The 12,236-nt window shown below is 45.1% G+C and overlaps 1 protein-coding gene across 11 annotated transcripts in view; it reads left to right on the forward strand.

Annotated features, from left to right (window-relative positions):
- The window catches only part of TFDP2 (transcription factor Dp-2), a 192,721-nt gene that overhangs the window by 99,507 nt on the left and 80,978 nt on the right, over positions 1 to 12,236 (forward strand). For 2 of the 11 annotated variants that reach the window (XM_075937649.2, XM_025185118.3), the window contains exon 1: positions 5,636 to 5,691. The exons of the other annotated variants lie outside the window; for them this stretch is intronic. The gene's annotated coding sequence lies outside the window, so the exon portion shown is untranslated. Of the gene's footprint in view, positions 1 to 5,635; positions 5,692 to 12,236 lie in introns of those variants that run through there. 11 annotated transcript variants of the gene reach the window in all.

Below are 12,236 nucleotides of genomic sequence, written 5' to 3' on the forward strand. Positions count from 1 at the left end.
TGAACAGATAAAAATGGTACTTCTACACAGCAGGAAAGAATCTACACGGAACACTTACCTGGCGAAATGGCAGAGATTTTCTAAGTGGTGTATTCAGAATAACATACAACCGCTTTCATCTCCTCTGCATCATGTTTTTGACTACATCCTTCATCTACAAAATTCGGGACTTGCATTGTCATCTTTAAAGGTGCACTTAGCAGCTATTAGTGCCTTCCGCCATCCAGTAGAGGGTTCCTCGCTCTTCTCTCATCAAATTACAAAGAGGTTTTTAAAAGGGCTCATGAACTTATACCCACCGCGAAGGGTACCGCCCCCTTCCTGGAATCTCGACCTAGTATTGGATACCATTATGTACCCTCCCTTTGAGCCTCTAGCGTCGGTTTTCTTACATATGCTAACCATGAAAACGGTCTTCTTACTGGCAATCACTTCAGCGAGAAGAGTGAGTGAGTTGGGGGCGTTGATGGCAAGCCCTCCTTTCACGGTTTTCTGTAAAGACGCGGTAACATTACGATTTCCCCCAGCCTTTATCCCCAAGGTCTGCTCTCCTTTCCACATTAACGAGCCTATTGTCCTCACAGCCTTTTACCCCAAGCCTCACTCTTCAAGTAAGGACACTCTTTTTCCCACGCTCAATGTCCGACGTGCACTTTCTTTCTATATAGACAGAACCCGCCAATGGCGGCGCACAGACAGGCTGTTCGTATCAACAGCACAGAGATCCAAGGGCGAGGCACTTTCTACTCAACGCATTGCTAAATTGATTACGCTTTGTATTACAAATTGTCATTTGATCCGAAACAAGCCTCTTCTTTCTTTATCTTGGGCTCATTCTACGCGAGCAGTTGCAACATCTACAGCTTTCGCAAGGGGAGTCCCCCTTGCGGACATCTGTCGCGTGGCTACCTGAGTTTCTAGTGTAACTTTTGCGCGTCATTATGCCATAAATAGAAGGTGGGCTTCCGATGCCGCAGTGACCTCCGCAGTTTTAACCACAGTAGAAGATAACTGACCCGGAGCGCATTCTGGGTTACTGCTTTGTAGTCACCTTGAGTGGAGCACCCACGGGGACCACTCAAAGAAGAAGAGGTTACTCACCTTGTGTAGTAACGATGGTTCTTCGAGATGTGTCCCCGTGGGTGCTCCACACCCCATCCTCCTCCCCGCTCCGGGTCTTTCTGCTTTATCTTTCAGAGACCGAGTGGTGAGAAGAACTGACGAGTGGGGGCCGGAGTGTGAGACGTTGCAAAGGCGCGAACGCCGCGCGCTGCTCTCAGGCATGCGCGGTCCGGCCCGGCTACGGCTCTGGAAATCTCCAACTAGCAGCGCCGGGTCGGGACCCGACACCTTAAGTGGAGCACCCATGGGGACACATCTCGAAGAACCGTCGTTACTACACAAGGTGAGTAACCTCTTCTTCCCACCTGGAGAAGCAGAAAGGGGTAGCGATCCAAAGGTTTGATCAGTTTTGTAAGCCTCTCAGTCACATCCTGAATTCGAGCTCCCAGTAAGCAGCTCAAATTCGAGCATCTGGTCCATCTGGCACAATTCAGCCCCTGTATAACTGCCAGACAGTGCCTGTACCTCCTCAGTCACATGACAGCCTCCACCTTCATCGTGCCTTTTGTACCCCTGCATGAGAGGCCAATACAGACTTGGCTCAGGTCAGTGTATAGACCACATGTACACTCGCTGAATAAATCTCTCTATATGCATGCAGCATAAAAGCATCCTTTACCTGGTGGACACAGCCCAACAATATATGCACAGGAATTCTATTTCAACTGAAACCCCCTTGCCCCCCAACACTTAAAATTACCACAGATGCCTCACTAACAGGATCAGGCAATACAAGCCAGGTGGACATTGGACAAACAACGCAGGTACATCCACTTGCTAGAGCTCAGAGCAGTCTGGTATGCATGCATGCAACACAGAATGCACAACAATATCGTCCGCATATAGACAGACAATATGACAACGATGCACTACATCAACAAGCAGGGCGGCGTCTGTTCTCGCCAACTGTGTTGGGAAGCAGTACATTTACGGGAACGATGCATTCCTCGCTACATTCATCTCATAGCCACATACATCCCAGGCAAAGACAATATGCTAGTGGACGATCTCAGCAGGAACTTCTCCCTCAACCACGAGTGGGAAATCAACAGATGGGCCATCAATCAGCTGTTTCACAGATGGGGTTTCCCTTCAGTGGACCTTTTTGCCGCACACAGAAATTCACTGTGCCCTCATTACTGCTCCAGAGTGGGACTGGGCCCTGACTCCCTGGGGGATGTGATCAGCATCACGTGGGACGCACCACTAGCATATACTAAAGATAAAACAAGACAGAGCCATAGTGATACTGCTGGCACCAGGTGGCTGAGACAGACTTGGCATCCAGATCTATTACACATGGCCAGGCGTCCACCACATTGCTTCCCTCCTGTTCTGTCACTGCTCATGCAAAAGAACGGGAGGACCCATCACCTTGCCATCTAGTGCCTTCACCTGCTTGCGTGGCCCCTTGCTGGCTAACCACAACAGAGATCCACTGTCCTATAGAAGTTCAAACCATTCTCATGAACAGCCAGAGACCTGCAACAAGAAAAACCTAAATTCAAAGGTGGCACCGTTTCACCAGCTGGTGTTCATCTAGATGTTACAACCCCACACACAGAAATCCCGCTCATACTTACTTACTACACCTTCACAACTTGGGTTTATCCCTCACTTCTATCAGGGTCTATCTTGCAGCCATATCCACGTTTCACTCACCTCTACAGGATCACTTGGTTTTCTCTCACCCATCAAACAAGTGATTTATGCAAGGTCTGCACAATACTTTCCCACTAACTAAACAATCAGTCCCTGCGTGGGACTTTAACCTAGTACTAACGGCACTAATGGGCAAACCATTCAAGCCACTAGCAAGGTGTTCCCTCCTCCATCAAGGAGTCCTTCTTAGTGGCAATTACCTCTGCACGAAAAGTGGGAGAGTTGGGAGCTTTAATGACCGACCCCCACCCTATACAGTCTTCCACAAGGACAAGGTGGTCCTCCGGACCTATTCTACATTCCTTCCCAAAGTATTTACCTCATTCCATTGTAATGAACCAGTTTACTTACCTGTCTTCTTCCCCAAACCTCATAGCGACAACAGAGAAAGGGCTCTGCACGCCCTCGATGTCCGCAGGGCAGTGGCCTTCTACTTGCAATGAACATGCTCGTTCTGCAAAATGCCTCGCTTGTTCATCTTCTCAGCAGAGAGATCTCGGGGATTACCGATCTCTAAACAGAGATTGTCCAAGTGGATCTCAGGCTATAAGAATGGCTTATGCCATATTCAACTAACAGCCTCCTTTAGCCGTACATGCCCACTCCACAAGGGAGTGGCCGCTTCCACTGCCTTTCTCTGCAGTATCCCCACAGACAAGATCTGTAGAGCAGACAGATGGGCTTCCTCTCACACTTTCACTCATTGCTATGCCATTCAATTGTAGGCAGACAGTCGCACTCGATTCGGCCACTCAATACTTTCAGCAGCCAAAACAGGCCTTCCGAAGGCCCCACCTCCAAGCACTGATACTGCTCTGTAGTCACCTAAGGTGGAGCACCCACGGGGTCAACCATCTCGAAGAACTCCAGTTACTATACAGGGCGAGTAATTTTCCCTTTCTAGTTCGCAAAACCCATAGTTCTCCAGTGGTTTCTGTTCAAGTTGAACAGGAAACCACATGCACTATAATTAGTACTCCAAACTTTATTTCCCAGTGTACAGTGCCTTGCATTTGATACTAGCTAAAAGCCTTACTTCTAGAGTAATGTGGAACATTTTGGAATTGATGATTCAGGAGTTCCTAAAAACACTGGTAAAATAAACTTTGTAAGGTGTGAATTATAACGATGCACTAAAATAGTTTTACCCAAAACAAAGTTACTATGTGGATTAGGGATGTCAGTTGTTAACCAGTAAGCCTGGCCCATTAAGAGGTGAGGCTTACTGCTTCTGGTTAAATTATGGGGGTTGGAGCAGCTCCATGCCCATCGCAGGCAGGGGTTGGTCAGACCCTGTGGGATCTGCTACGGGGAGGAGCACTCAAGCCTGACTGGAGCAGCCACTGTCTGAGGCTGGCCTGGTCTGAGTGCACCACAGGCAGAAGTGCTCCAACCAGCTGGAGCCTCTGTCCTTGGTGGGAGGTTGGGGGTGGGTAGACATTCCAGCCTAGTTAGGGGCACTCCAGTCTGCCACCACCCTTTAATTGGTTAACCAGTTACACATTACATGTAACAGGATTTTACATCCCTAATGTGGATGCAATAAATGATTGCAAATGAGAGAGAGAGAACTACCAAGTTCATAAATCACTGCCTTGCAAACCTACTTCTTGTGTGTGCTTCTGTGTTTGTTTTTAAACGGAAACTGTGTTTCACCCCATTGACCACTGGTTCAGTTCCATCAGTGATGATGATAGTTATAGCTGTAGCATAGAAATGAAATTGGGCATTTTTACCACCCAGGCATCTCACCCATCTGAGTGCACACAATCATCTCCGGGGCTAACCAACACAGCAGTTGAAAACTCCTGGCATGCTTGAGTTCTGTCATGCTACAGCTTTCTCTGTTGCTACCTGTGAAGGGGCAGGCCCTGGTCCCGGCGCGAATCTAACTTAGCTCCGGGAATACATAAGTACTTTAGCCTGTCCCTCCCAGTCTAGGACCCCTCTACCAGCGGGCAAACTGCCCTCCCTCCACGTCCACATAGTTCAGTGCTCCTTTATCTGAGTAAGCACGGCCCTCTGGCCAAGTCTGTATTGTTCAGTGCCTCTTTGTCCAGGTAAATACGTCTCTCTGGCCAAGTCTATATAGTACAGTGACCTTTTATCAGGGTAAATACGGCTGTCTGGCCTAGTCTGCAAAGCCAAGCCTTGTTCACAATCCTGCAGGCTGGCTTACGAGGGTTTTGGGGGAGGTAGGGGAACCCAGGCCCCCCTCCTCCACTAGGTCCCAGCCCAGGGCCCTATTGGCAACATCATTAAACACTGCCCAGTTGACGGGGAAGTCTGCCAGAACAGACCGACCTCCCGGAGGTCCTCCCTCTGCTCTAGGCTACTTCCTACCTCTTCCCCGTCTGTGCCGATGTCCTGGGGTCTGTTATTAACTTGGTGGCTCGCGAGTGTCTGTATCAACAGGCCTTGCTCCTGCAGTGGCGGTGATGGCCGGTTGGGCTCCGGCGATGGCTGTGCCAGCTCGGGATCTCTTCCCTGCACTCTTGCCTCCTCAGTTACCTCCTCTGCCGGTTTGCTTTCCCTGGCTTTTATCCCCGGCCTTATTTGGGTACAGGCCCAGCTAGGCTGTAGGGGTGGGGTCTGCCCCGCCCTCTCGGCCAAGTGAGCCCTTTTAGCTTTAGTGTGGGGCCTGGCTGCCCCGTCACACTACCACAGATTCTCAATTATGCTTTCTGTTGTTGGCAGTGCAAATGTAGCCCCCTGCCACAGATAGGTGACCTCGAGCCCATGCCTTAAAGTGTAAGTTGAGGAAGGGGAGCAGGGAATATAAGGAGCTGCAGATTATATCAGCCTTTAAGTGCAAATTCAAACACACTTTTGGTGTGTGTTTACTTTTTCAGGAGCAACCTATTTCTGCTAGAGATGTGAACAGGTTTCTGGTTAATCGGTTACCTGGTAAGCATCACCCTTACTGGTTAATTTCTGCATAGTAGGGTAAACCAAACTATTTAAATACTCTTATGGAACAGTATCAAGTTAAAAACCATACTGTTGTATTAATTATGTTATCTACTATTAGAAGGAATATCTGAGATTACTACAACTGAAAGATATTGGACAGAAACCAGTTCTTTATTTTGACAGCTGGGACTATTTATCTGAATAAAATGAAACACACAAAGCCTGCATGCTTACCTACTTTATCTGTAAGAGAATTCTTTGAGTAGAGATAATTTAAATATAAATCTTTCTGTGTGTGGCTCTTCTTTTTTGTTTGTTTTTTTCTCATAGTACAAGGGTATGGAAATATTTTTTTAAAAAGGAAAATATGATTGTATAATGACAACATTTGACAGGAGAGTCCAGGCAATTGGAGATTGCTGTTCTATTGCCAGGATCACCTCTGGAGCTCTTTTAAAAAATTGGTGTCACATTAGCTATCCTCTAGTCATTTGGTACAGAAGCTGATTTGAAAGATAGATTACGAACCACAGTTAGTAGCTCTGCAATTTCACATTTGAGTTTAAGAACACTTAGGTGAATGCCCTCTGATCCTGAAGACTGTTTAGTTCATTAATTTGTTCCACAACCGCCTCTAACAACACTTCAATCTGGGACAGTTCTTTAGATTTATCACTTAAAAAGAGTGGCTTCAGTTTGTGAATCTCCCTCATGTCCTCAGCCATAAAGTGTGATTCAGAGAATTAATTTATCTCCACAATGACCTTATCCACAATGACCTTTAGGCTCTCGATCATCCTCTGGCCCCATTGGTTTTTTACAGGTTTCCTGCTTTTTATGTACTTAATTTTTTTTTGCTATTGCTTTTTGAGTTTTTGGCTAGCTGTTCTTCAGATTCTAGCTGTTCTTCAGATTCTTTTCTGACCTTGCTAATGAATATTTTTGATTACAGATATTTTTTAGTTTATCTCATACAAATGCTATTCTGCAGTCTCTTCATAACGAAAGTTCAACTTGCAAAGGTGGAATTACGTACCAAAAAACCCTGCATTCAAAAAGAAAACTATGTAAAACTTGAGAGCTTGCAAGACCACTCAGTTCTGCTTGTTCAGCTAATTATGCAGGAAATAATGCTGCCTGCTTCTTGTTTAGTGTCACCTGGGAGTGAGAGAGGCATTCACATGGCACTGTTGTTGCTGGCACTGTAAGATATTTAAATGCCAGATGCGCTGAAGATTCATATGTCCCTTCATGCTTCCACTAGGGATGTTAAAATGAGTGTAATTAAGTAATTGTGTAAACACTGAAAAATCATCAGTTACAAGTGGGGTGGCAGTTCACTTGCTACCATGAACAGGCAGCTTCTTGGGAGCCATTGTGTACTGGGAGCTAGCTTTTGAGCCAGTCCCCCGTGTATACGGGGAGCCTATATGTAACCATGAAGATTAACTGATGACCCCAAGCTCATTGATTAACCATTTACACAGTTAAACTTTCACATCCGTAGCTTCCACCACCATTTCAGAGGACCCGTGTCTATGCTTATGCTGGCTTCTTAATAAAAATGATCCATCATCTGAGTCAGATGCCACCAGCAAAAGGTTTTATGGTGGTTTGGATTTGGTAGTTTCTACATGAAAGTGGTGTTCCAAAGCATGCTCCACATTTTGTCCCTCTTTGATTTTGGATGGCACTTCAGATTCTTAAACTGTAGTGGAGTGCTGCAGCTATTTTTAGAAATCTCACATTGTTACCCTCTTTCATTTTGTCAAATCTGCTGTGAAAGTGTGATGACCATGTGCTGGGTCATCATCCACGACTACTGTAACATGAATATATGGCAGAATGTGGGTAAAACAGAGCAGGAGACACAATTCTCCCTGAAATAGTTTAGTCACAAATTTAATTAATGCATTTTTTTAAAGAGCATCATCAGCATGGAAGTATGTCCTCTGGAATCGTGACTGAAGCATGAAGAGGCATGCAAATATTTAGTTTGTCTGGAAGTAAATACCTTGTTATGCCAGCTAAAAAAGTGGCATGCAAACACCTGTTCTCACTTTCTGGTGACATTGTAAATAAGAAGCAGGTAGCATTATCTCCTGTCAATGTAAACAAACTTAGGTCTCTTCCGGCTCTATGATTCTCAGAAGGTCATCAAGTCCAGCCCCCTGCTCTAGGCAGGACCAATTCCAACTAAATCAACCCGGCCAGGGCTTTGTCAAGCCGAGACTTAAACACCTCTAGGGATGGAGACTCCACTACTTCCCTAGGTAACCCATTCCAGTGCTTCACCACCCTCCTAGTGAAATAGTTTTTCCTAATATCCAACCTGGACCTCGCCCACTGTAACTTGAGACCATTGCTCCTTGTTCTGCCATCAGTCACTACTGAAAACAGCCTCTCTCCATCCTTTTTGGAACCTCCCTTCAGAAAGTTGAAGGCTGCTATCAAATCCCCCCTCACTCGTCGCTTCTGCAGACTAAACAGACCCAAGTCCCTCAGCCTCTCCTCATAAGTCATATGTTTCTTAGCAAATGGCAAAACAAGAAGTAGGATTGAATAGACTTGTGGGCTATACAGTTTTACATTGTTTTGTTTTTGAGTGCAGTCATGTGACAAAAAAAATCTACATTTGTAATAAGGATGCTAAAATGTGATTAACTGGCTAATCGTATAGTTTGATACAACTAGTATCAACTATACAATTAGTTGATAAGAGCTGCTCTGCAGAGCTGCAGTGGGGGAAAGCTGCAGGAGCTGATGAGCAGTCCTGGCTCATGCCAGCTCCAGAACCTCCTGCGCTGCAGCTCTGCTTTTTAAATGTAGTAAGAGCCAGTGCAGAGCTGTAGCAATCCATATTTCAAATGCAGAGGTGCAGCGATCACAAGCCCCTGTCCAGCAGCTCCTGTCCACTGCGAACAGAGGCTGGTGCCAGAGCAACCTCTGTTCCAGCCCCTGTCCCTGGGGGGAGGGGACAACCCCCCCGCTGGGGTCCCTGTGGACAGGGGCTGCTTTGCAGCAGTGTCCCCTATCCCCCCTCTGCTGCCTCTGGTAGAGGCAGTGGCGGGGGCAGGTGGCACCCCAGAGATGGTGCTGGGGAGAACCAGCTTTTAAACTGGCTCCCCCAGCACCATTTCCTGTCGCCCTCATAAAGGAAGCGGGGCGAGGGCGGGGTAGGTAGGGGAGGGACAGAGAGCACTGGGCAAGTGGAGACTGCTTGAATCCCTGCTTGCCTCCTGCTCCTTTCAGCATTTGAAATGTAAAAGAGCCCCAGGCTCTTTAAATTTCTAAAGCAGAAGCATCTGCAGTGGGAACCAATGTGAGCAGGGACTGAAGCAGTCCCCTCTGGTGGTGCTGCTTCCCCTGCTCCTCCAGCACAGGCTCCTGTTCCCCTCCCCTCTCTGATAGAGGCAATGGGGGAGAGAGGGAAGCGACTAGTCAAGTCACTACTTGACTATCTGATAAGCAAATGCTTATCAAATAGTCGACTAGTTGCTTACATCCCTAATTTGTAACTTATATTTTCACAGTAAAGAGATTGCATGCCAGTACTTGTAGGAGGTGAATTGAAAAACACTATTTCTTTCGGACAATGTAGCACTTTAATAAACCATCTTGTTAGTCTTTAGATGATGAGCTTTCGTGGGCCAGACCCACTTCCTCAGATCAAATAGTGGAAGAAAATAGTCACAACCATATATACCAAAGGATACAATTAAAAAAATGAACAGAGGAACTGTCATTCATGTTAAAATTCGACACTCTCCGAGAAGGAATGAACAAACACTCAAACTATTTCACCCATTACCAAGATAGCTTCCCCAGTTATCACCTCTAATACCATTAGTTCACAAACATCCCACTCTCCCCACCTCTAGTATCATCAATTCACAGACACTTACCTTCCTTCCTCCTCCCCCCCCCCCCCCCCCCGCATCCCCCTCCTGTTCTGAAATGTGGTTTGTCCTTTTCATATGTGTTCATTTTTTTAATTGTATCCTTTGGTATAAATGGTTGTGACTATTTTATTCCACTATTTGATCTGAGGAAGTGGGTCTGGCCCATGAAAGCTCATCATCTAATAAACCATCTTGTTAGTCTTTAAAGTGCTACATTGTCCTGCATTTTGCTTCAGCTACCCCAGACTAACACGGCTACATTTCTATCACTACTATTTCGTTCATCATTTTACAGTGCATATATTTGTAATAAAAAATAACAAGGTGAGCACTTTACACTTTGTATTCTGTGTTGTAATTGAAATCAACATTGGAAATATAGAACAAATCCACAACTATTTAATAAACTTCATTTGGGATTCTATTGTTTAACACTGTGATTAATCATGATTAAGTTTTTGAATTAATTGTATCAGTTAACTACAATTTATCAACTGCCCTTATCAGTAGGCCACTTTGCACTAATTTGTCTATTCCTCTTTCACACCTGTTCTCATCAACATTTGTTATTTTAGGTTATTGTGCTATCTTATGAACCTTAATTCACTTTTTACAGTTGAACCTTTCATTTGCAGTACATATGTTGGCCTAATTATCACAACACAATGACTGTGGCTTTTGAGCACATTCCAGCACCTCAGAAACATGACTGTCATCTTAACATGTAATATGTAGTGTGACAGGGTTAGGCAAGAGGGCTATTGGTGAGTGAGAGAAGGGAAAAGTATTAGCCCTGGATTAAATAGGTTCCTGTTCCCAGCATAAAATAAGAAGGGCTAGTCTGGAACCAGCAGGAACTTGCCAGAATCCATCAGGCCAATTAAGATGCCTGGAGCCAATTAGGAGGTTTCCAGAATCAAGTGAGCTAAACTAATCAGCACACCTGGAGCCAATGAAGAACCAGTTGAGATTTGTTTCAAAAGGGTTCCCTTTCTGTTAGCTCATGCATGCAAGGAGCTGGACAGAGAAGGTGCATTGGAATGACTGGGAGGAGCAAGCACAAGTATGTACTAAGAGGAAAAGCCTGCAGTAAAGGAAGGTGCTGGGGAGGGCTGTGGGGAAGTGCCCCAGGGGATTGTAGCTGTCATGCAGCTGATACTGGAAACTTTACAGACAGCTGCTATCATAGGGTTCCTGTGCTGGAATCCAGTGTAGAGGGTGGAGCTAGGTGCACCCCCCTGCCCCCATAACCACCTCCCCATTTTAGCACCAGTAAAGGTCTAATTGTGTTAAAGGGGTATGTCCTATCCCATATCACTTAGTTTCCTCTTTTTTTCCCCTGACACTGGCCAGTGATGAGGGTGGTTCAACAAACAGCAAGCTGATGCCCTCGAGACAGTGTCTAAAGTAAAGGCAGCTGTGAGCCTTAGAAGTGAGCAATCTGCCAGAAAGCGAGGGGCCACGCAATACAGAGGAGAAGCTTTGTGACAGTAGTTCTGTCGTCTCATCTACCACTTAGGGGAAAGCTGCATATAATTTTTTTTAAAAAAACTTACATTAATTTTTAAATGCATGCTGTGTGTGTTACTTCCAAAGGCCAAACTGAAGAAAATGTCCTTGCTCTGAATGGAAATTGGTGTTGTCTTGTGGTGGTTTTTAGATCCTATGAAAGTTTATAGAATCATATGATTAGAAGAGACTGCAAGGATCATTTAGTCTAAATCCAGCATCCCACAGTCTTGGGCAGGCCTCTAAGAAAACTGTGTCTTTTGCATAAATGAGCTTTCCTTTTACAGTAAACAGCTCTATTTTGTTCAAAGAAGCTACGTCTAGATTGCAGGCTTCTTGCACAAGAAGCTTTTATTGGAATAGATCTTCTGCAAAAACGTCTTGCGCAAGAGCACGTCCACATTGCAAAAGCGCATCAAAAAAGCGATGGGCTTTTGCAAAAGATACCATCCAGACTTCATAAACTCTCTCTCGAAAGTAAGCACTGATGATCAGTATGCACAGAATGGCCACCAAGTTAGTACTTTTTCCTCTTTTTGTGCAAAAAAACCCTCTTCCCTGTCCACACGCACCTTTTTGAGAGAGAACTCTTTTGCAAAAAGGCTCCTTCCTCCTAGAAAGAGGAATACCAATTGTGCAAAACAACCCCTCAGTTCTTTCAATTCTCTTGCGTAAAAATGTGCTTGAGGTGTGGATGCTCTGAGTTTTTGCAGAAAAACAGCCATTGTAGTTGCTGTTGTATGAGAGCTTAAGTGAGGAATTAGTGTTCTTAAACTGTGTTCTGACAAACCAGTTGTTCATAGCTGTTTGAGGATACTCCATATGAGTTCCATTTTTTTGTAACATAATTTGTAGAGTGACCAAAATTTTGCTTAACATTCAGAATGTAGCTTGTAGTAGAGGAGAGAATTCTTCTTGAACATTATTTCTACCTATATTGTTGTCCTCACCTGAGAGATTATAAATTTCAGGGCCTTTGAACGTGTAGTTAACCTCTGTTGGAGAGAAATGTATATCACAGGGTCAGAAATGATAAATAAACAATTATTATACTATGGATGTGTTCTTGTCTACACTACAAATACCTTATAGCAAAATACACCCAGTCACTCACAGGTAACTCCATAA

This window comes from Pelodiscus sinensis, chromosome 10, assembly GCF_052426305.1.
Source record: "Pelodiscus sinensis isolate ZL-2025 chromosome 10, ASM5242630v1, whole genome shotgun sequence".
Taxonomy (NCBI): domain Eukaryota; kingdom Metazoa; phylum Chordata; order Testudines; family Trionychidae; genus Pelodiscus; species Pelodiscus sinensis.